The following is a 22,419-nucleotide window of genomic DNA, read 5'->3' on the forward strand; positions in this document are numbered from 1 at the left end:
TATCTTTTAGCATTTACATATTTACTTACTTGAGAGTCAGAGAGACAGAATGAGAGAAAAAAAGAGAATGGAACAGAGGTTTGCAAGCCATAGGCTCCATCCTCAAATGTTTCCAACAAACTATAATTTTCTTATTTATTTGAGAGGCACAGAGGAAAATAAAAAAGAGAAAGAGATGAAGAGAGTTCACATTTATTGATTAGTCCTGAGATGCTTAAAATAGCAAGGTCTGTGCCTGGGCAAAATCATGAGTGGGAACTCAATCTGAGCAATGTGTTAGAAATAAGTTTCTGGGGGCTGGTGCTATGGTGCAGGGAGTAAAGCCACTGCCTGCAGTGCCGGCATCAAATATGGTGCCGGTCCAAGTCCCAGCTGCTCCACTTCCAATCTAGTTCTCTGTATGGCCTAAAAAAACAGTAGAAGATGGCCCAAGTCTTTGAGTCCCTGTATCCATGTGGGAGATCCAGAAGAAGCTCCTGGCTCTTGGCTCCTGGTTCCTAGCTCTTGGCTACAGATTGGCACAGTTCCAGCCATTGCAGCCAATGTGGTGGAATGAGAAGGCCATGCCAAGATGGCTACTGGCAACAGAGTCTGCCTAGCAACAGGCTGTGATTGTATGGTTTCAGGAATCACATGACAGTGGAGTCTGCCTGCAACAGTCTGTGATTGGATGGCTTCAGAAACTGCCTGGCAACAGGGTGTGATTGGTTAGGGCATAGACCGCCATTTGACCAGATTGGTTGCCTTGGCTATATAAGCTGTTGTAAACCAGTCTGCAGGCTGCTTGCCTCTGGCCTGCTTTCACCTGAGTCCTGAGGTCTGTGTGGTGACTCTGCACCTCTTGCCCCCACCACACTCCTCCTCTCAGAAAGAAATCAATCTCAACTTCTGGCACACCAACGTGACTGAGATTGAGACAGCATCTCAGACTCAGCAAGGTCCCCCTTGGATTTTGGCAAATAGGCCCCTCGGTGTTTTGTGTGCTGTTCAATTCTATGAGGGTGAGCACAGAACCCCCTGCTACACCCCTTTCCTTGTTCTTGTCCTTGGTCTAAGTGACCCCAGGTTAGGCACACACTGCCCAGAAGCGTACACCGCTTCTTGGTTCCTCCTTTTACTTTTGGTTCACCCAGCGAATTCACATAAGGGATTGGTCATCCCAGAATTTGGAACCAAGTCATCTTCCCTCACTTGAGAGAGGTGACACTCCGGAGGCACTGTGTGGGCATACTGCCTTGACCTAATGAATCAAGGAAGTCTCCCACTAAGCACAGGACATACATATGATATGATACACTGCTATCTGTTTGTCTAACATAGGGAACCCCCTGCATAATGCCATAAGCCGCTGAGGTGCTAGGAATTTGCATTATGGCACCAGTGCTGTATGTGTCTTTCCTTTGACTAGAGTTGGCGTGGTGCACCGCTCTTAAGCACTCAAGCATGGGAAAGATACCCCCCTCTCAGAATCCCATGCAGATTACCAAACATAATGAATCTGTGAGTGATAAGAGCCTGGCACTCCAGGTCCCTGTCTCACAGACAACAGTTGATGACTTAGGGAGAGAGAGCTCTGACAGTGCAAATGACATGACAACAGACAAGGTAGCAATGCCTGGTCAGCCACCCCCCAAATACTCGTGGGATAAACTTAGACGACCTCGAGGCAATAACCCATGCAAGGTCATCCCATGTGCACCCAGTGAGGATCCCCACATTTGTGGCAGTTTCCAGGTACCCCAGGCTCTCAGGGTAGCTACTAGACCCTGTCCCACCCACATGTTTGCAGATGCAGAATTCAGGCCCTGGATTCCAACACCCATAAATGACCTTACTATGCTAAAAAAGGCTTCTCAAGTGTCAGGCCATGACTCTCCCTACTTTGAACATTGCTCAAACAATGGGCAGCGGACCTTCAAACTCATTTTGACTGGGTTACACTGCTCAAAGAATGTTTATTGAGACCATAGTTTTTACAGTAGAAAGCCTCCTATGAGGAAGAGGCTGAAATGGTGGCAAGGAATAATGCTGCCTATGGAATTACAGTAACCTTTGATATGCTTACAAGCTGCAGCACCTACATATATCCTCATGAACAGGCCTGCATTGGAATAGTTGCCTATTTTGATCAGGTCAGAGATTTGGCACTTAGAGCCTTAAAAAATATAAATCCTCCTAAGTATAGTCAGCTCTTTAGAAACTAGTTCAAGGCCCTGGTGAATGGTTCCCTGATTTCCTTGCCAGAGTCTTGGAGGCAGTAGAGAAAAGATTACTGCCTGGCCCTGATCAAGATAATTTGGTCAAACAATTAGCTTGGGAAGGTGCTATCAAAGAAGCAAAAGCTGCAATCGCCCCAGTCCATAATGAAGGCATTTCTAAATGGATAGTAGCTACAAAGAAGGTAAACCCTGCTGATACACCCATACGAGCCCTAAATGCAGCCATTAACAAACTGAGCACAAGGAAGTCTAATGACCCTCCAGTTTGTTGGGGATGTCAGAAAATGGGACACCTATGGCAAAACTGCCCAAGTTCTAACAGATGGGGCAAGCTTAAAAGGCTGTGTCCCAGATGTAAAAGAGGCTTTCATTGGGCAAAAGATTGCAAGACCAAGCCTTTAAACTCCCAGCAGGGCAGCCCTCAGCCCAGCAAGTAAGAGGGAGTCCCACCACTATTAACTGGTCGATGCCTATCTTCAGTCTGAGGCCAAAATTTACCCTATACTTAAATGACATTGCCTTTGTGTGTTTAATTGATACAGGGGCAGATGCCACTGTCTTAAAAGCTAGGGATGCAAGAAAAATGCAATATTGGAAGACAGTGCCTGGGCCCAACCTCCAAGGTGTTGGAGGATTAAAATCGGCTGATCAGGTCATCACGCCTGTAACGTGGCAAGATGTCAATGGAGATACGGGAACCATCTTTGCACTAATTGCTGAGGTTTCCACAACCTTATGGGGCAGAGATGTGCTCTCACAAATGCAAGCAGTCCTTACTATGGATCATAAATCTCCACAAGCCAACAGCTTTAATGGAGAGCCTACAAGTAAGATTCACCCCCAATTCTAGGGGTCACTGCTCACCTCATACAAAAGCAAGGCCCAATCCCCATTGAATGGGAAACAAACAGGAAACATCTGAGTAGAGCAGTGGCCAATATTACAACCCAAACTTGGCATCCTTAGAAAATTGGTACAGGAACAATTGGAAAAGGGACACATAGAGCCCTCTACTAGCCCTCACAACACACCCATTTTTGTGATACCAAAGAAACAGGGAAAATATAGGCTACTACAGGATTTGAGAGCCATCAACAAAATCATAAAAAAGATGGAAACATTCCAGGCTGGCATTCCCCATCCAGGGGCCATTCCTAATGGATACCACATAGTTATCATTGATATCAAAGATTGCTCCTTTTCCATTCCCATCATGGAGCAGATAAGGCCTACTTCACCTTTACAGTATGGGAGCCCAATTTCCAGCTCCCTGCAAAAAGATTCCAGTGGACAGTACTCCCACAAATCATGAAAAATAGCCCTGCCATTTGCCAAAGATACGTTTCTCATGATCAAGATCAGTCCTTGGTCATACATTATGTGGATGATATCTTACTTGCTCACAAGAATACAGCAACTCTGAAGGCCTATCTAAGTGAGACAGTAAGAAATTAACAATTCCTGGGTTTGTCTATTGCCACGGAAAAGGTACAACATTTTCCTCCCTTTCAATTCTTGGGTTATCAAATCTCCTCCCATATATCTCCAATGGGCCCAAACCTAAAAGTCAAGCATAAATACTCACTTAATGAACTTCAGCAACTATGAGGCCAAATCAATTGGCTAAAGCCCTTCCTTCGCCTAACACCTGCAGAGCTTACTAAGGGGAATAGCCCTTCTTCAAAAATCACATTGATACCAGCAGCCAAATCTACTATAGAAAAGATCAACACCCAGTTATCAAATTTAAAAACCTGTAGATATGACCCTCAGGTGCCTCTATATGCCATAACCATATCTACCCTCAAGGTCCCCTTAGGAGTTATTTGGCAACAACACGGACCACTTTTTTGGGTGCACATAGCCTGGAGTGAGTGTCATAAAATAGTTAACAAAGTAGATGCCATCCTTATGATGGGACTTAAATTAAGATATTATGCCAATAAGATGTTTAACACAGAGCCAGACATAGTGGTCCTACCCCTATCACAATTAGAACTGTCAACATTGATGCAGAATAGCATGCTCTTTCAAACATTAATGATAAATTTTCCAGGACAGGTTGACAATCACCTGCCAGCAGACAGGCTACTCCAGACATTACAAACCTTAGAAATAGACTATCCAAAACATGCTTTCCCTGCTAATCAACCTATACCCATGGCACTGTGTGCATTTATGGATGCCAACAAGTTGCTGTTTGGAATAGTGATCAAATCCTCTACAGAAAAAGATAAGATCCATGTAGAACCCCTTGGGGGATCAGTACAATTGGGAGAAATAAGGGTAATAAGGTTCTACTCCTTAGCCAGGATGGGCCGGTAAATATATTTCCAGACAGCAAATACTCAGTACAAGTAGCAAAGATGATCCCTTTTGCAATCTTTAACCTGACCAATAAGACAATTGACCAGATGTTCACAACACTTAAAGAGATAGCTGAGAACAGAAAACACCCATGGTATATCTCACAGGTAAGATCATATACTGGGTTACCTGGCTTTATTAAGCAAGGCAACAAAAAGGTTGATCATCTTATCTCCTGCAACACAGCTTCCACTGGACACCTAGGACAAGCCCATATTCTACACCAAAAATTTCATATGTCAGCAAGCAACATAAAATTGCTTTTCCTAGAGCTAACAATGAACCAATGCAAACACCTAGTGCACTCTTACAAGAATTGTGCACCCCTCACTCCATTAGACCCAGTGAAACAAGCAGGAGTGAACCCACAAGCCCTTGCTCCTAATAAACTCTGGCAAGTGGACGTCACCCACATTAACTCCTTTGGTAAACTTAAGTTTGTCCATGTGGTGGTAGATATTTTTTCATTTTTTTTTTTGGACAGGCAGAGTGGACAGCAGAGGGAGACAGAGAGAAAGGTCTTCCTTTTGCCGTTGGTTCACCCTCCAATGGCCGCCGCGGTAGGCGCACTGTGGCCAGCGCACCACGCCATTCCGATGGCAGGAGCCAGGTGCTTCTCCTGGTCTCCCATGGGGTGCAGGGCCCAAGAACCTGGGCCATCCTCCACTGCACTCCCCGGCCACAGCAGAGAGCTGGCCTGGAAGAGGGGCAACCGGGACAGGATCGGTGCCCCGACGGGGACTAGAACCCGGTGTGCTGGCACCGCAAGGTGGAGGATTAGCCTGTTAAGCCACGGCGCCAGCCAGATATTTTTTCAAAGGCTATATTTGCAATAGCCCTATCTGGAGAAAAGGCTAGTAATGTGATAAAGGCAGTTAAATCAGCCATGCTGGTCCTTGGTGTCCCCTGGACCATAAAGACTGATAACGGGCTAGTGTATACATCACAGGAATTTAATTCCTTCCTGAAATCCTGGAATACACAGTCTACCACAGGTATCCTATACAACCCACAGGGACAGGCCATCATTGAAAGAACTCATAGGATGATTAAAGATCTCTTACAAGGACAGAAAACTCTTACAAGGACAGAAAAACAATCATATGCCCCCAGACCCACAGCTTGATTTGACTGAGGACCTTTTCACTATCAATTTTCTTAATTTTGATTCTCAAGAGATCAGCCCAGCTTATAAACACTGGGGATCCTTTCCATCCAAGACCCCAGCCCCTATGGTTAGGTGGAAAGACCCCCTGACAGGAGAATGGAAGGGACCACACCCTCTGCTAACTAGAGGTCAAGGATATGCTTGTGTCTTTCCAGAGAATGTGGGACAGCCCATTTGGGTACCAGTCAGAAACATCAAGCCTACAACTGACAGCCAATCAGAACCAGCTGAACAAGACTGAGAGTATGCCTTGTTAGCGGATGCACCTGCCCTATCATCCTACCCTGAGGAACTGTCCAAAGACTCATCCATTACTGTTTTATACCCCACTAGCTCTGGTCAGCCACTCAAATGGCCCACAGCCTGTATGCAGTCAAGCCATTCCTGATTAACATTGTTCCTCATTCCTACCCACATCTGAGCAAGCACTCCTGTGGTCTCCCATTTTGAGTGCTGCTTAGTCAATGACAGGTAAGATCCCCTGGGGAACAAGCTAAGACAGGAAAAGCTGCATACAGAGACCACATGGAAACGGGGTCAACAATGGTATGGCCAAGAATCAAGCCTCCCATTGCTCAAAAATAAACAAAAAGGGGGAAATGTGGTGGAATGAGAAGGCTATGCTCATGCTTTCCCCCAACTCCCAGGCTTGCCCCCACCACACTCCTCCTCCCAGAAATGAATCCACTGCAATAATGGAAGATCTCTCTCTCTCTCTCTCTTTCTGTCTCTCTCTCTCTTTCTGTCACTCTCTTTCTTCTCTTTCTCTGACTTTCAAATAAATAATAATAAATCTTAAAAAGAAGAAAAAAATTAATCTTAAAAAAAGAAATAAGTTTCTGTGTGTTGCCTAATTAACAAGCATGAAGGAAAATATATGAAAGTGTAGAGAAAGACAAGTTAGAATTTGGGGAATGTATCAAACCAAGATAAAAGCCTTAGTAACATCAGAAAATGATTGGAAATTTTTTAAATCAAAGAACATGTTTACCAAGAACAAATGAGTTAGCAAGATCCTGGTATCTCTAAATACTCTAGAACGCCTGTGTCTGATGCACAAAACCAGCTGTCATCAGGAGTAAGGCTTAAAAAAATCTTGGGAAGAGCACCAGTCAACATCTGCACACTTTCTGCCTTGGCCTCCCCGTCCCTTATTTGTAGACTGACCTGAAAGGCTCTGATTCAGGCATTCTTCCACCATCCATGGCTCTGCTCCTTGCTCCAACTTGAAGATCAAGTCAGGTTTGGTAGTACAGTGCCCTATTAATGGAAACAATATAAGACTGTGAAATCACTATCTTGGGTTATTTAAAGGACTACAGCTTGATCCAGGAGCTATGCAACAAATGTTCTAATTTGAATATTTTGCTAGATGTTAAATATTCAGATTATTCATGGACTCAAATTCTATACTTGCCTATTATTAAACTTTTTTTTTTTTGACAGGCAGAGTGGACAGTGAGAGAGAGAGAGACAGAGAGAAAGGTCTTCCTTTGCCATTGGTTCACCCTCCAATGGCCGCCGCGGTCCGTGCACTGCGGCCGGCGCACCACGCTAATCTGATGGCAGGAGCCAGGTGTTTATCCTGGTCTCCCATGGGGTGCAGGGCCCAAGCACTTGGGCCATCCTCCACTGCACTCCCGGGCCACAGCAGAGAGCTGGCCTGGAAGAGGGGCAACCGGGACAGAATCCGGCGCCCCAACCGGGACTAGAACCCGGTGTGCCAGCGCCGCAAGGTGGAGGATTAGCCTGTTGAGCCACGGCGCCGGCCTGCCTATTATTAAACTTTATAAAGTGTTCACTTATTTGTCAAATGGCAAGAAAATGTTATCACTGGGCATGTGATGGGTGTTACTCACCCAAGGAGAAGAGGCTGCTGTAGGTCTCCAGCATCACATCTCTGTACAGGATTTTCTGAGCATTGTTCATTTTCTGCCATTCCTCCCACGTAAAGTACACAGCCAGGTCTTCAAATGCTATCATCACCTGTAACATTACACTTCCAGTCAACATATTAACTCTGTCACAAAACAAATATTGACAGTTGTGTATGGATATGAAGGAAAAAAGGAAGGATGTGGTTTCATGTTAGATTTGTTGAGTGTTTAGAAAGCCACACAAAGGATTCAACTGAGTCAAACCTATGATCTACAGGCTGAGAAAAATGCCCAAGCTTGAGGAATACAGGAGATTCAAATTACAAAGGCCACATCTGTCAAGGGGAATTGCACAGCAGGCTAAAAGAGGGCAATATTGACTCTTGAATGGGCAATGTTAGGAAGAAGTATGTAGAAGCATTGAGGAATAAAGGCAAGAAACCATCAGTAAAACTATGATGGGAATAAACAGAAAATTCCAGGAAAACACCATGTACATCACTTCCATTATGTCAAAAAATATTAAAAAACAGGGCAGGCATTTAGCATAGTGTTTATGATGCCACCTCAGAGTGCCTATGTTGGATTTCCAATGCCAGCTCTAGTTTTTAACTCCCAGATAATGCAGACCCAGGGAAGCAGTGGTGATGTCACCAACGAAGGAGGCCTAGATTCTATTCCTCAATCCTGGCTTCAGTCCTGCCCCAGCTCTGCTTACTATGGTTATTTAGGGAGTGAATTAATGTGTGTGGAAGCTCTCTATCTCTCAGTCCATCAACTTCTTTCTCTACCAAGCTAATAAATATTTTTAAGTAAGATAGAAGATACAGGTAAGACAAAGAATAGAAATTAGCTTTTGCTCTTGTCTATGATTATTCTACTAGTAAACATTTGAAATAACATTATACATAACTGAAGTGAAAGCAATGGAATTACTTGCTCAAAACATTCAAATGATAAAGCATTTGAAATAACATTATAAAGAATTAAAGTGAAAGCAATGGAATTATTTGCCCAAAAAGGGAACCTGGGAATGTGTGCAGTTCAATCTGCATTTGTAACTCTCTGAGAGAAATGGTTAGAGATTTGTTTAAGAACCTGCAATAGTCACCAGAATTGTGATGCAGCAGGTTAAACCTCCACCATCACTGCTGGCATCCCAAGTAAACAGAGGATTTGAGTCCTGGCTGCTGAACTTCGAATCCAGTTCCCTGCTAATGTGACTGAAAGAGCAGTGAAACATGGCCTGAGTATTTGGACTCTTCCACCAATATGGGAGACCTAGGTGGAGTTCCAGGCTCCTGGCCTTGGCCTGGCCCAGTCCCAGCCATTGTGGGCATTTGGGGAATGAAACAGTAGATAGAAGATATCTCTTTCTGTCTCCATGTCTCTTCCAATCTCTGTAAGTCTGCCTTTCAAATAAATAAATAAATCTTAAAAAATAAATGAGTCTCCAGTAGATCCTTTTCTCCACACATTCCTTATCCTATTCCTGAATCCAATTCAGCTTCTCAAAGGCATTAAGGACTCCATTACTCTAACAATTCAAAAACAAACTTGACTGATTTGTGTTTTAGCACTAGGTAACTCTTCCTCTTGCAGAATGCTAAGTGTTTACTTCATAGATAGCACTAAAGAACTGCTCAGTACATCATCTATGTGACAATAAAGACTGTTTCAAACAACATGACCCCAAAAATGTAGCATATTGTGCTCTTAGTTTCAACTCAATACATGTAACAAATATATATTTTGCTATGGCAACAGAAAGACAAGAGACCAAATTGCATTATTATAGATAACAGTAATGTTTCATAATCATGCCAAATTCATCATTTATTTCTGTATATTCCTTGAGAAACAAATTGTATGTTTATTTTTTTCATTTTAAATAACTAGTATATTGGGGCTGGCATTGTGGTGTATAGTGGATAAAGCCACTGCCTGCAGTGCTGGCATCCCATATTGGTGCCTTTTTGAGGCCCAGCTGCTCTGCTTCCAATCCAGCTCTCTGCTGATGGCCTAGGAAAGCAGTAGATGGCCTAAGTCCTTGAGATCCTGCACCCATGTGGAAAACCCAGAAGCAGCTCCTCACTTCTGGCTTTGGATCAGCACAGCTCTAGCTGGTGGCAAACTGGGGAGTGAATCAGCTGTTGGAAGACTCTCTCTCCCCATCTGCCTCTCTGTAACTCTGATTTTCAAATAAATAAATAAATCTAAAAAATAAATAAATAAACTGGTATTAATCTCCTAAAATTAGAACTGACAACAAGACAACAAGCTGGGGAATAATTAAAAAAAAAAAAACACTTACAGGTGATTTATTAATTTTCTTTCCTCTTAGAAACATGTGGAGGGCCCAGAATCTTACCTGGAAGAGAAGATGAATGGAAGGAGTTCAAAGAGAACTCTGGGGGCCAGCACTGTGGCATAATGGGTAAAGCTGCTACCTGCAGTGCCAGCATTCCATATGAAAGCTGGTTCGAGTCCCAGCTGCTCAGTGTACAATCTATCTCTGTGCTATGGCCTGGGAAATCAGTGGAAGATAGTCCAAGTCCTTGGACCCCTGCATCTACATGGGAGACACAGAAAAAGCTCTTGGCTCTTGGCTATGGATCTTCTGTATCTCCCACATGGGTGCAGGGACCCAAGGACTTGGATCATCTTCTACTGTTTTCCCAGGCCATAGAAGAGAGCTGGATCAGAAGTGGAGCAGCTGGGTCTTGAATCAGCACCATACAGGATGCCAACACTGCAGGCGGTGGCTTTACCTGCTACACCACAGTACCAACCCCAGAAATAGACAATTTGGCTCTTGGCTCTTCCCTCCTGCTCTCTTGGCCCTTCTCTCCCATGCTCTCTTGGTTCTTCTCTTTTGGCTCTGCTCTCTTAGCTCCTCTCTGTCTCTCTTACAGTCTCCTTTTCTCTTTTTCCTTCGCCACCCTTTCACTCCAGTCTGTAGTGGGTTCCCCAATAAACCCTTTCCCTTACTCCGGTGTCCGGTGTGTTTTGCAATGGCTAACATTAAGATATAACATTGGTGCCATGACTCGGATAAACTTATATTGGTAATCCAGCATCCTCCAGTGCTCTGGGGTCCTGGATTTTTGCCAGTCATGAAGCACACCTCTGGAACTCCTTCCACGCTACTGAACGCTCTGCAATCTCCATCCATACATCAGCCTTCCAAATTTTGAGGTAAGACGCGGAATGGGAAGCTCTCACAGTGACTCTACTTGTCTACTGAGTTGTGGTCTACTCTCGTCTAAAGTGCTAGACACCGCAACTCCTACTTAAGGCCTTTAGCCTCTACGGACACTGTGTCCAGGCAACAGTGGGTGCGAGTGATGACACCATCTCTGTTCGCCTCTCTACAGGCTAGGCCCTGGGCTCCAGTGGGTGCTTGGGTGATGACCCTGCCTTCTCTCCCATTCCTCTGTTAGTCAGATGGCCAGGACTTTAAGGACACTTGCTGTCCACCAATCTGACCTACTGAGTCACCATGGAAAATTTCTCCTCCCTTGTTCCATCTGATTCTCCTCTTGGTTGCATTTTAAGTAATATGGTCCCTCTCAAATTGGCTCCAGCCCTCAAAAGTGGCCCCTCCTTGGTGGTACATTTGGCCCTGAGGAATTGGAAGTCAGAGTAGTTTGACCCTGATATTGTTGTACCTAAGCAAGTATAAACAAAGGAGCACCACACATTGATAAAATTTGATGGTCCTTTATTGCCAGTGGTGGAGAGTGGGCTCATGCCCTAAAGAACTCTCGACCCTGAAGCCCAAAGCAACAGGGTTTATAAAGGCAAAAACTGCAAAATTGGGAGGGGAATTCATGGTTGCTAGGAACAGGGGGGAATACATGGTTACCGGGGTCAAGCTGACCTAAAACCTATGCGAAACTAGTATCAATTATAATCTTGACAATACCAGTTACAATCTTAACAATTCCAATTATAATCTTGAAATTAATCCAGGTATTGGTTTTAATCATATGTAGGACAAAGACAAATTACATTTTTATCATTAACCCAGCTGTAGCCTATCCATTTCCAAGCTTGAGCGATCATGGTAGGGGGTTTCTGTGCTCTGCCAAGTGTGATGTAGTGGACTGCTATTGTTCAACTGTTTTAGATTATAGTTTCAGACCAGAGTCTCACAGTGGTGGTAGGGGTGGTGCTTTCCCAGAATGGAGTCTCAGGTTCTGCAAAATGGAGTCCCTACTGTCAAGGTGTTACTTCAATATCACTTCCATGAGCATTCGGGAAAATGGAAGGAGATTGCATACGTTCAAGCCTTTTCCTATCTTCGAACTAAACTTTCCCTGTGTACTTCTTGCTCTCTCACTCAAGTCTTTCTAGTCTCCAAAACTCACACTAGGGGTCAGAGGCCTGAGCAGAAAATTTCATTTTCTACCTCTAGCCTTGGTACCACCACTACCACAGCCTCCTTTGATCCTGCAGGTAAACCTCCCCCTTACCACTCCAATCTACAGGCACCGGCTCAGACGCCTCCTGAGGCCTCAGTGGCTGAAGTTCCAGAGCCATTATCTCCCACACAGCAGCTCCAGCCTGGGCTGCATCCTCACCTCCCTCACCCATTGAATTCCAGGGGGCGGGGTCAACCTCTACTCCCACCTCCACTGCAATCTCTTCCATCTTATCTCAAGCCCCTTGCTCATCTATTCCTCAGAGCCATTCTCCACCTGCCTGCTTGTACTTCTTCCCTAGCTACTACCCCCACTCTCACTGTATCTCCCCCTCCCACCTAGGAATTCGGACTTTTATCTTAGAACCAGTCCTGGCCCAAAGTCTACTATCTCTGACTTATGGTTTGGAAATGGCTGTCTCCATGGTTTCCAACTGGTCTTTTGTCCCTCTCTTGTCCCAGTCTTACCATAATAATAGCAAGGGAATGGTAGTCCCATCCTTTTGGGCTCCCTGCTTATTGAGAAACTAATTAGGAATCCCACCCTTCTGATGGCTCTTGTCTTATCATAAGCAAGGCAAACAGGAAAATCAGGTTTCCTGCATGGACCTGGCCCACTGTAACTAATTTTTCTTTGAACCTAGGAAAATAACTACCTTTGAAAATATTGCTTTGCAACTTACTGAACTTATTTTGCAATTTATTTTAACAGGTTTCTGGGTAATCAGTACTCAGTGAAACAGCAATGGGTAATTTGTACTTGTTTTAGATGAATGCAATTTTAATTTCAATTAAATTCACATAGATATATGACATCAGCATTTTTAAGTTATTTAGGTGTAACTGCTAATTTAAATTGGGTAAAGCCAAATGAGATACATACATCTAAATGTAAACTTTTGTATACTTGGCATGTTATATTCTGTAAAAAAACTATTTGGGTTAGTTCATAAACTGTCTATGAAAATAGTTCAACACTATTTAAAATAACTCAGGCTGAAATTTGATGTGTTACCTTAATCTTAATTTGGAGATTTTTAACAGTTTATTTAAAAATGTAAATCAAGGACATTGGCAGATGGAAAACATCACAAGAACACTAATCTATTCCTTTTTGACTTAGAATTAAAATCTGATCTTCTGTTAAAGCAATGTGTTAAAGTAATCTATTATGTTCTCTTGATGTCTGCTAAATTCTAATTGTTTAAAAACAGCTGAATTTTTATTAGAAGCTATGGGTTATTTAAATATGTGCTTATTTTCAAACATTTAAATAATTACCTTGTAACAATGATCAAATTTGGTCTATATTATGTTATGATGTGAAAGAATCTTACTTCAACCAGATATTTTGGATTTTGAGCCTTCTTGACATTCTTGACAGGCATTCAAAAAATAAAAAATCAAAGTTTCAAAGAATTTGGACTTTGAAAATTTCCAGTAAATTTTGGACTTTGGTTTTTCCAGTTCAGGCCCAACTGAAAAATTGAAGGACCTACGTCTCTCATCTTGTAGAGACACCAACTAATCAGGCTATTTGGATTATATTAAAAGTATTGTCAAGATGTGAAGTGGTGCTAAATTTTAAGTTTCTATAATATAAAATGCTAGTGCTACAAATGTCTAAAAATTAAAAAGTCTAATGATCTTATGTTACTAGACATGATAGCTATCATAATGAGAAAACCCCAGAGGCCTAAAAGAGTTAAATGCTTTGTAAAATCCTACAGGTGCTTTCAAAAATACTGTGTGCAGTAAGCAAATGCCTCTTGTTGAGTTTATAATGAGTTTATAATTTTAAATATGGCAACTTAAAGTCTTTTGTCATCCACAGTTTTGTATATCAGATTTGCTGCTCATAAAACTAAAACATTGGTTCTGTGTTTAGTTGTCCTATAGGTTCTGATGGACTTTTTCCAGCCACTTTTGTTGTATTCAGTACTTTGGGATGGCTCTGTAAACAGATGAAGCCAATAATGTATTAAAGGTACCAACTGAGAGAAAGTATGGCTAGCAGGTTACTAAAACAAAAATTAATTCAAATCAATTGGCAATTTACAAACAGAAGTTACATTTTTTTTTAAAAAAAGCTATTATTGAACTGCTATGGTCTATTATGTTATATGTGTATATATATTGTATGTCTACATGGGAAAATTTTATTAAGAGTTTTATTTTCATTGGCTTATAGATAAAATGCCCATAAATTTGAACAGCTAAAATTAATTATTTTAATTCATGTGACCTAAACCTCTGTATTATGTTTTAAATTTGGTAAAAACTAAAAACATTTTATATGCCTGTGCTTGAATTTGCTGGTTAAACAAGCTACACTGTGTTAGATATATAAGAGATGTTTCCAAATATATGTATTCTTAATATTTATGGAAGGCATTGGACCTTCTGGTAAATGTCTTCCTAAGTTGTTATCTAATGGTTGAAACTGTTTTTTAAGTTTTTATGTGATATTGCTATTGTCAGTAAGCAATCTGGGACTGGCTCCTCCATTTCTCTATTCTAAGCCCAACTTGTTCTCTCTCTATTCTCTTCAAGGTAGGAAACTAATTCTATTATGAAGAAATCTCCAAGATGCAAAATTTGATTTTAGATCTTATAAAAGAGATGGCTAACATTTTTCTGTAATAGCATAGCCAAAATAAGAGCTTAAATTATAATTTCACAGCTAGATTTACTTCACCATGAGCACAGTAAAGACGTCCCTTTCAGACCAAAAGGGAAAGAAAGTTTTAAAGTAAGGATATAGCCTTCCTCATGGGCATTGTCTACCTCAATATAAACAACTATATAACATGCCTGTAACTATAGACTTCTAGTTTAGGCCACTGAAGATTAGAGATGGGACTTGAGCACCCCCTTGACTTGCATCCTCTGGTCTGCTTTAACAAAAACCAGGAGGAAGAGGAAGCTAGGCATCAGAAGATTACCAGCTGCTCTGTGCAGTTATCTGCCCTGAAGGAGACCCAACAGGCCAGTCCACTGCAGCGGCTTTCAATGTGGCAAGCCTGGGCTTCAGCAGAAGTCAGCTTGTGGAGAGCCCTGGCAGCTCTGCCAAGAGTTGGATCACTGGAAATGGATCTGCCCTGGAGTCGAAGGACTTCAGGTCAGAGCCACAGATCTTATTGGCTCTAAGCTGAAAAGCCCTTCACTCAGCCCAGCTTCCAAAGTGACCACCTGAGGAAATGGCCAAGTAGGGTCAGCAACATTGCAGGCAGAACTGTAAATTTCCTGTTAGAGATGCCACCTGCCTTTACCTGGCCAACTCTCCTCCAAGGCCAGCTAGGTAATGGAAGTCAACAGGGTGCCTTCCCCGAGGAGGTTCTCATCTCTATTAGGATGTACCCTATGAAGAGATGGATATGTCTGGCCTCATAATTTACAAGGCTTTAAAGCCCACCTGATTATTTTCAAGCCCCTTTTGTCAGGTTCTATTTGCCTCTCAATCAGAAAACTTATTTGTAGCTTAGACAGCACCTTTCTTAGCTCCATTAATAATGACTCTGTCCTTTGTTCTAGATCCTGTCTAGCCCACTTGGGCCTCATTCCTTTGTAATCATAGCCTCTACTCTACCACCAATGACTCTACTCCCAACTTGTGTGTACTGATGGTCCTCTCCCCCACTTAATGTTGTATGATTGTTCAGAATTTCTCTACAGACAAACCCCTCTACCCACAAGGGATGAGTGGCTTTTCTCCCAGTCTTGGCTAGAACCAGCTTTAAGCCACATCCATCAAACTGTCCTCATAAGGGTCCAGAGACCCCCCCCCATTTCCTCTCCTCTATAAAATCCTCTCATTACCTGGTTAACACTACTCTTAGGATCATTGGTTACTATTCTCACCCTGTCTTTTATAATACGGTGTCTAAGAGATTACAGCAGGTTATAATGGAACAAACTAAAGCCTTTAGCAACCAGGTGGTCAACCAAATGCTGCTACAAGGATATACTCGGAACCCACCCAGGAGACAGCAGCTTGAGACATTGCCCCATGGCAGCGAAGTGTACCTCGTTGCCCCATGTCAGCAGGAAGTAGCTCTAAAGACAGATCATCGTCCCTCTACCCCTCCTGGACTTTTGGGACTAATATAATCCCATACAAACCCTGCTTTATAAAAAAAAAAAAGGGGGGAATGTTAGGAAACTAGCACAGTTTTAGCCAAGTGGCTGCATTGCCCAGCTACCTGAGCCAGGCTCCACCCCCCTCCTAATGGGATTCGCTGCTCCTGCTTCCCTGCCTGCCCTCAAGTGAAGTTTTAAAAGGGCCTGTTCCTGAACACATGCTCTCTTGGTTCTTGGCTCTTCCCTCCTGCTCTCTTGGCCCTTCTCTCCTGTGCTCTCTTGGTTCTTCTCTCTTGGCTCTGCTCTTTTAGCTCCTCTCTGTCTCTCTTACAGTCTCCTTTTCTCTTTTTCCTTCGCCACCCCTTCACTCCAGTCTGTAGGGGGTTCTCCAATAAACCTTTTCCCTTAAAAAAATAGACAATTTGTAAAGTATTTGCCTTCTCAGATTTTCTTTTTATGACAGTTATCTTCTGAAAAACACTGGGGGCCTTCCTGTTGAAGAGGTAGTATGTATCCAAGATTCACCACAAACCCCCAGACACTTAAGTGAAGCCTCAACCAGTTCCCCAAATGATTAAACTCTCATTTTTGCTCCCAGACTGATCATAGGAACTGCCCAGCTGAGCCCAGCCCATAACACAGAGTCAGAACTGCAAATCAAATGGTTGTTTGTTAAGCCGTTGTATCTTCTGATTTGTCCTACATTAAATGCTGATACATACCAATAAGTATGGCAGAAAGTTGAATTACATGCAAAATACAATTCTTACAACTTCAAAATTTCATTTAGAAGTTTTCATAAAACAGGGCCAGCATTGTCACATAGCAAGCAAACCTGCCATCTGCAATGCAAGCACTGGTTTATGTTCTGGCTGTTCTGCTTTTGCAGATGGAAGATCTCTGTATCTCTCCTCTATATATAACATTTTCAAATGAATTCTTAAAAAACTTAGTGAAAAGCTCTTATAAACATGATCTTTGCCTATCAATTAGACCTTAGGAAGGCCTCTGACACACACACACACACACACTCACACAAAAGTCCTGGGAAGCATACAAATAAATTATCTGGAGATCATAAGGTTGTTCTTCACATTTCTGCTTATATATTGTCATTGTGTTCTTTTGGTTTATATTTTAAGAAACTTATTATCACATGAAGTCTGATTTAGTATAATTTTACTATTTCAGAAAACGTGATAAAGGTTCACAGTAATTTTCTGTAGCTGCATGTACACTGTATATTATTCAAAAAGAAATTACTAGGGACCAGCGTGGTGGTGCACTAGGTTAATCTTCCACCTGCAGCACTGGCATCCCATATGGGTGCTGGGTTCTAGTCCCGGTTGCTCCTCTTCCAGTCCAGTTCCCTGCTGTGGCCCAGGAAGGCACTGGAGGATGGCCCAAGTGCTTGGGTCGCTGCACCCGCATGGGAGACCAGGAAGAAGCACTTGGCTGCTAACTTCAGATGGGCACAGCACCAGCCATGGCAGCCATTTGGGAAGTGAACCAATAGAAGGAAGACATTTCTCTCTGTCTCTCCCTCTCTCAGTGTCTGTAACTCTACCTGTCAAATAAATAAATAAAAATCTTTAAAAAATTACTGAAAGGGAGAAAAATTTTGATGGTTTTTAAAAGATTTATTTATTTATTTGAAAGTCAAAGTTACACAGAGAGAGGAGAGGCACAGAGAGAAAGAGAGAGAGAGAGAAAGAGAGAGAGAGGTCTCCCATCCAATGGTTCACTCCCCAGTTTGTTGCGATGGCTGGAGCTGTGCTGATCCAAAGCCAGGAGCCAGGAGATTTTTCTGGGTCTCCCACGTGGGTGCAGGGGCCCAAGGACTTGAACCATCTTCTACTGCTTTCCCAGGCCATAGTGGAGAGCTGGATCAGAAATGGAGCAGGTGAGTCTTGAACTGGCACCCACATGGGATGTTGGTGCTTCGGGCCATGGTGTTAACCCACTGCACTACAGTGCCAGCCCCATGATATGCTTTTTGATGACACACAATCCATACATAGCATTAGGAGTAAAAGAGAAGACATACTCAGGGGAGATTTCTCAAGCAGTACTATTTGAACTGGTGACAGTTTCTGAAACAGATCTGAAAAATAAATGTGTTTTTTAATTAAGTGTGGCAAGATAGAGAACATTAGACAGAAGTTAGGGTGCTGGGCATTTACAAATCATGTGACACTACTCAAACCACTTTTCTCCTGAAATACAATTCATTTCATCTTTTTTTAGATATCCTGGCAAAACCTCCTTGAGCTACCAGGAAGGACTATTAGAATACAGGGGGCAGCCGCATAGCCCAGGTACCAAATATGACACACTAGGTTTCACAGACCTCCATTGCTAGAAATCTTGATAGTGGAATGAAGTAATGGGCATATGGTAGGAAGCAATGCAGATGGTGACCCTCAGATATGAGAGGTTATCCCTCCACCCCAGGCTACACCCTTAAGACCACTGTCTTTAATCTATTCACAGCTCTTTCTTGAAGGCTGGTCCAGAACTTCTAGTACCACTAAATCTTGAAAACTAATGGATGAGATAAGTTAATATCATGTACATCTTGTTCACTCTGGTCAGTATGATCTGTAACTGCTTGGACCATGCAACCAGGATCTTTACATTTCAATGACTCTTGTCTCTGCTCTGAGCTTTGAGATGTTGCCTCAAGAGAGCATTAAGTTGTATTCATTTAGAAATGATTCCTATTTGTGGAGCTCCCTTCTTCAAATACCATAACAACTACTCACTTCCAAAGGAAATGGGACTGTCCCCCAGTACCCAAACTTCCATGTTCCCAGAAACTAGGTATTGTATAAGTTCTGTAACCTCGAATGAGTATCACTGGTCAGGCTATACAATGCAGGAAACCAGAAACTTCATTTAAAGAAGATACACCAAAAACCCCATAAATGCAATTGCAACACAGTGTAAGTCAGCCTGCACACATCTCACAGTAAGGACATTTCATTAGTATTGCTGCTATGCTCATCTTAGAGATGAGTAAATAGTGACAGAGGTGCAACCTACCTTCAACTCATATACAATTCAGCTCAAATGGTCTGAACACCCATCTCCATCCCACAGCCATCTTGTATGAGAAATTTTAGAACCACTTTCTGTATACTTGGAGACCAACTGGTCTTCTGTCAGACACATCATCTTCTGACAAAAAAAAAAAATCCTTTAAAATCCAACATTATTCATCCCTTCTATGGCTTTGGAACTGAGGATCTACCACTGGTATCCCTTCCTGAACCAGCGAAGATCTATAGGGTGAACTTGAATGAGAGATTATAATGCCTCTGATCTACAACTGCACCAATGCCACCAAGACACAGAAACCTGTCCTACTCTCCAAAGTTTTTTTTACCCACACACTAACATTCACAGACATAGAAACAAATCACACAGTTCTTGAGCAAAATGAGGACAATCTCAGGGCCAGAAATTCGGTTAAGATAATGGGAGTGGTTGCAATGGCATATACTAACAAGAAAACAAAGGAGACTTTCCATCATCTTTCCCTGTTGACATCACAGGCAGATGAAGCTACCTTCCCCATAAAACAGTGCATACTCCCATTAGGAAGCAATTTGTTGGAAAATCAACCTCTAGGATACAGAGGGGGTACATCAAAACTTGTCTAACCATATGAAGTGCTCACATAATATTCCAATTCCTCATTAATTCCTGGTTTGGTAAATACATTTGAAAGAAACATAGCATTTCCACTAAGATCTGAATGCAAAGTTGCTCACCATCACCACTGCTGTTCAATACACTTCTTAAAGTTTTGGCTATGGCAATAATGCAAGAAAAAGAAATAAAAGGAAAACAAATTAGAAAGGAGAAAGTCCAATAATCTGTTTGCAGGTGACATGATCCTACATATTGGGGAACCAAAAGACTCCACTAAGAGATTATTGAAACTTATAAGAGAGTTTGGTAAAGTTGTAAGATATAAAATGAACACACAAAAATCAATAACCATTATATATATATAAATGCCATGGCTGAAAAAGAACTTATCAAATCAGTGTCATTCATGACAGCCATAAAAATTTTTATTACCTTGGAATAAATTTAGTCAAGGGTGTGAAAGATCTCTACAAGAAAAATTACAAAACATTAAAGAAATAGAAGAAAACACAAAAAAGAAAAATCTTCCATGTTCATAAATTGGAAGAACTAATGTCATCAAAAGAAATTGGTTTTAATTTAATTTTATTTTTACAATCATTTATTTATTTGAGAGGCAGGTATAGACAGAGGAAGAGACAGAAAGAGGTGTCTTCTATCTGCTGGTTAATTCCCCAAATGGCTGTAATGGCTGGAGCTTGGCTGATCTGAACCCAGGAGCTGGGAGCTTCCTCCTCATCTCCCAGGTGGAAACAGGGGCCCAAGAATTTGGGCCATCTTCCACTGCCTTCCCAGGCCATTAGCAGAGAACAGGATCAGAGGAGCAGCTGGGACCCAAACTGGCATCCATACGAGATGCCAATGCCACAGGCAGAGGCTCAACCTACTATTCCACAGTGCCAGCCCCTAAAAGCAATTTACAAATTCATTGTGATCTCAATCAAAATACCAACAACATTCTTCTCAGAGTTACGGAAAAAAACGATGTTAAAATTGGGATGAAATGCCAAGGTAATCTTAGCAAAAACAAAACTGGAGGCATCATAATTCCAGAATTCAAGATCTACTACAGGGCAGGTATAATCAAAATAGCTTGTTATTGGCACCCAAAAGACATGTAGACCTATGAAACAGAACAGAATACCCAAAAATTAATCCACACATCTATAACCAACTAGTTTGTGACAAACAAATTTAAAACAATCTCTGGAGAAAGGACAATCTCTTCAAAAATGGTGCTGGGAAAATTTGTTCTTCACATGTAGTATGAAACAAGAGCCCCACCTTACAACTTGTAAAAAAATTAACTGTAATTGGATCAATCATCTAAATCTATGTGATACCATCAGATTACTAGGGGAAAATATCAGGGAAACTCTAAGATATTGTCATAGGCAAAGACTTTTGGAAAAAGACCCCATGAAGCACAGGTAATAAAAGGAAAAATAGTCAAAGGAGATTATATCAAGCTAAGAAGCTTCTGAACTGCAACAAAGGAATCAACTGACAGAATGGAAGAAAATATTTGCAAACTATTAGCAAAAATATCCAAAATCTCCAATGAGCTCAACAAATTCAACAACAAAACAAACAATCCAGTTCAAGAAATGGGCAACAGCTATTTTCCTGTTATATTAACAGGTAGTTTTAACAAGCATTTCTCCAAGCAAGAAATTCAAATGGCCAATAGACACATGAAAAAATGCTCAGGATCACTAGCCATCAGGAAAATGCTAATAGAAACCATAGTGAGATTTCTCCTCACCTCTGTTAGTATGGCTATCATACAGAAACTAAAAATCATTTTGCGGCAAGCACTGTGGCTTAGTGGGTTAAGCCACTGCCTGCAGTACTGACATCCCATATGAGTGCTGGTTTGAGTCCTGGCTGCTCCACTTTTAATCCAGCTTTCTGCTAATGAGCCTGAGAAAGCAGTGGAGGATGGCTCATATACTTGGATCCCTGTACCCATATGGAAGACCTGGATAAAATTCCTGACTCCTGGCTTCAATCTAGCCCTGCCTTGGCCATTGTGTCATTTGGGGAGTGAACCAGCAGAGATCTCTCTCTGTGTAAATCTGTAATTCAAATAAATAAATAAACCTTTTTTTAAAATCACAGATTTTTTATTGAACAATGTTAAATGTATGAGCAGACATCGGCAACCATTTATTTTTACAACAGTCAGTCTGGTGTTGTGTTTTTCTGTGAATGCAAGAATATCTACTTGAAAAAAGTATAGGCTTGAGGAAGTGGTGATGTTCTAGAGTGGAGATGGCTGAGCTTGCTCCACTGCCCCCATTCTCCCCATGATTTAAGGGAATACAGCATCACCTGATGGCTTAGGAGCATGACAAGCAGGACCCTGTGGTGTCCTATTATTGAATAGTTGCTCAAGAACTGATCTGCAGGGTGGTTGTTGGCAGTCACTGTTTGATCATTATGTATTTCATCAAGGGGGTCATTTATTTGCCATGTGAACTGGAATGAAGATTGATAGTAAAACTCCTGAGTTTCATAAATGTTTATCAAAATTAATGGATCAGTTAGAAGCCCTTAAGAAACAGTTGGGGTGTTGGGGCTGTGGCACAGCAGGTTAAAGCCCTGGCCTATAGCACTGGCATC

This window comes from Lepus europaeus, chromosome 8 (assembly GCF_033115175.1).
Source record: "Lepus europaeus isolate LE1 chromosome 8, mLepTim1.pri, whole genome shotgun sequence".
In the NCBI taxonomy this organism is placed as follows: Eukaryota; Metazoa; Chordata; class Mammalia; order Lagomorpha; family Leporidae; genus Lepus; species Lepus europaeus.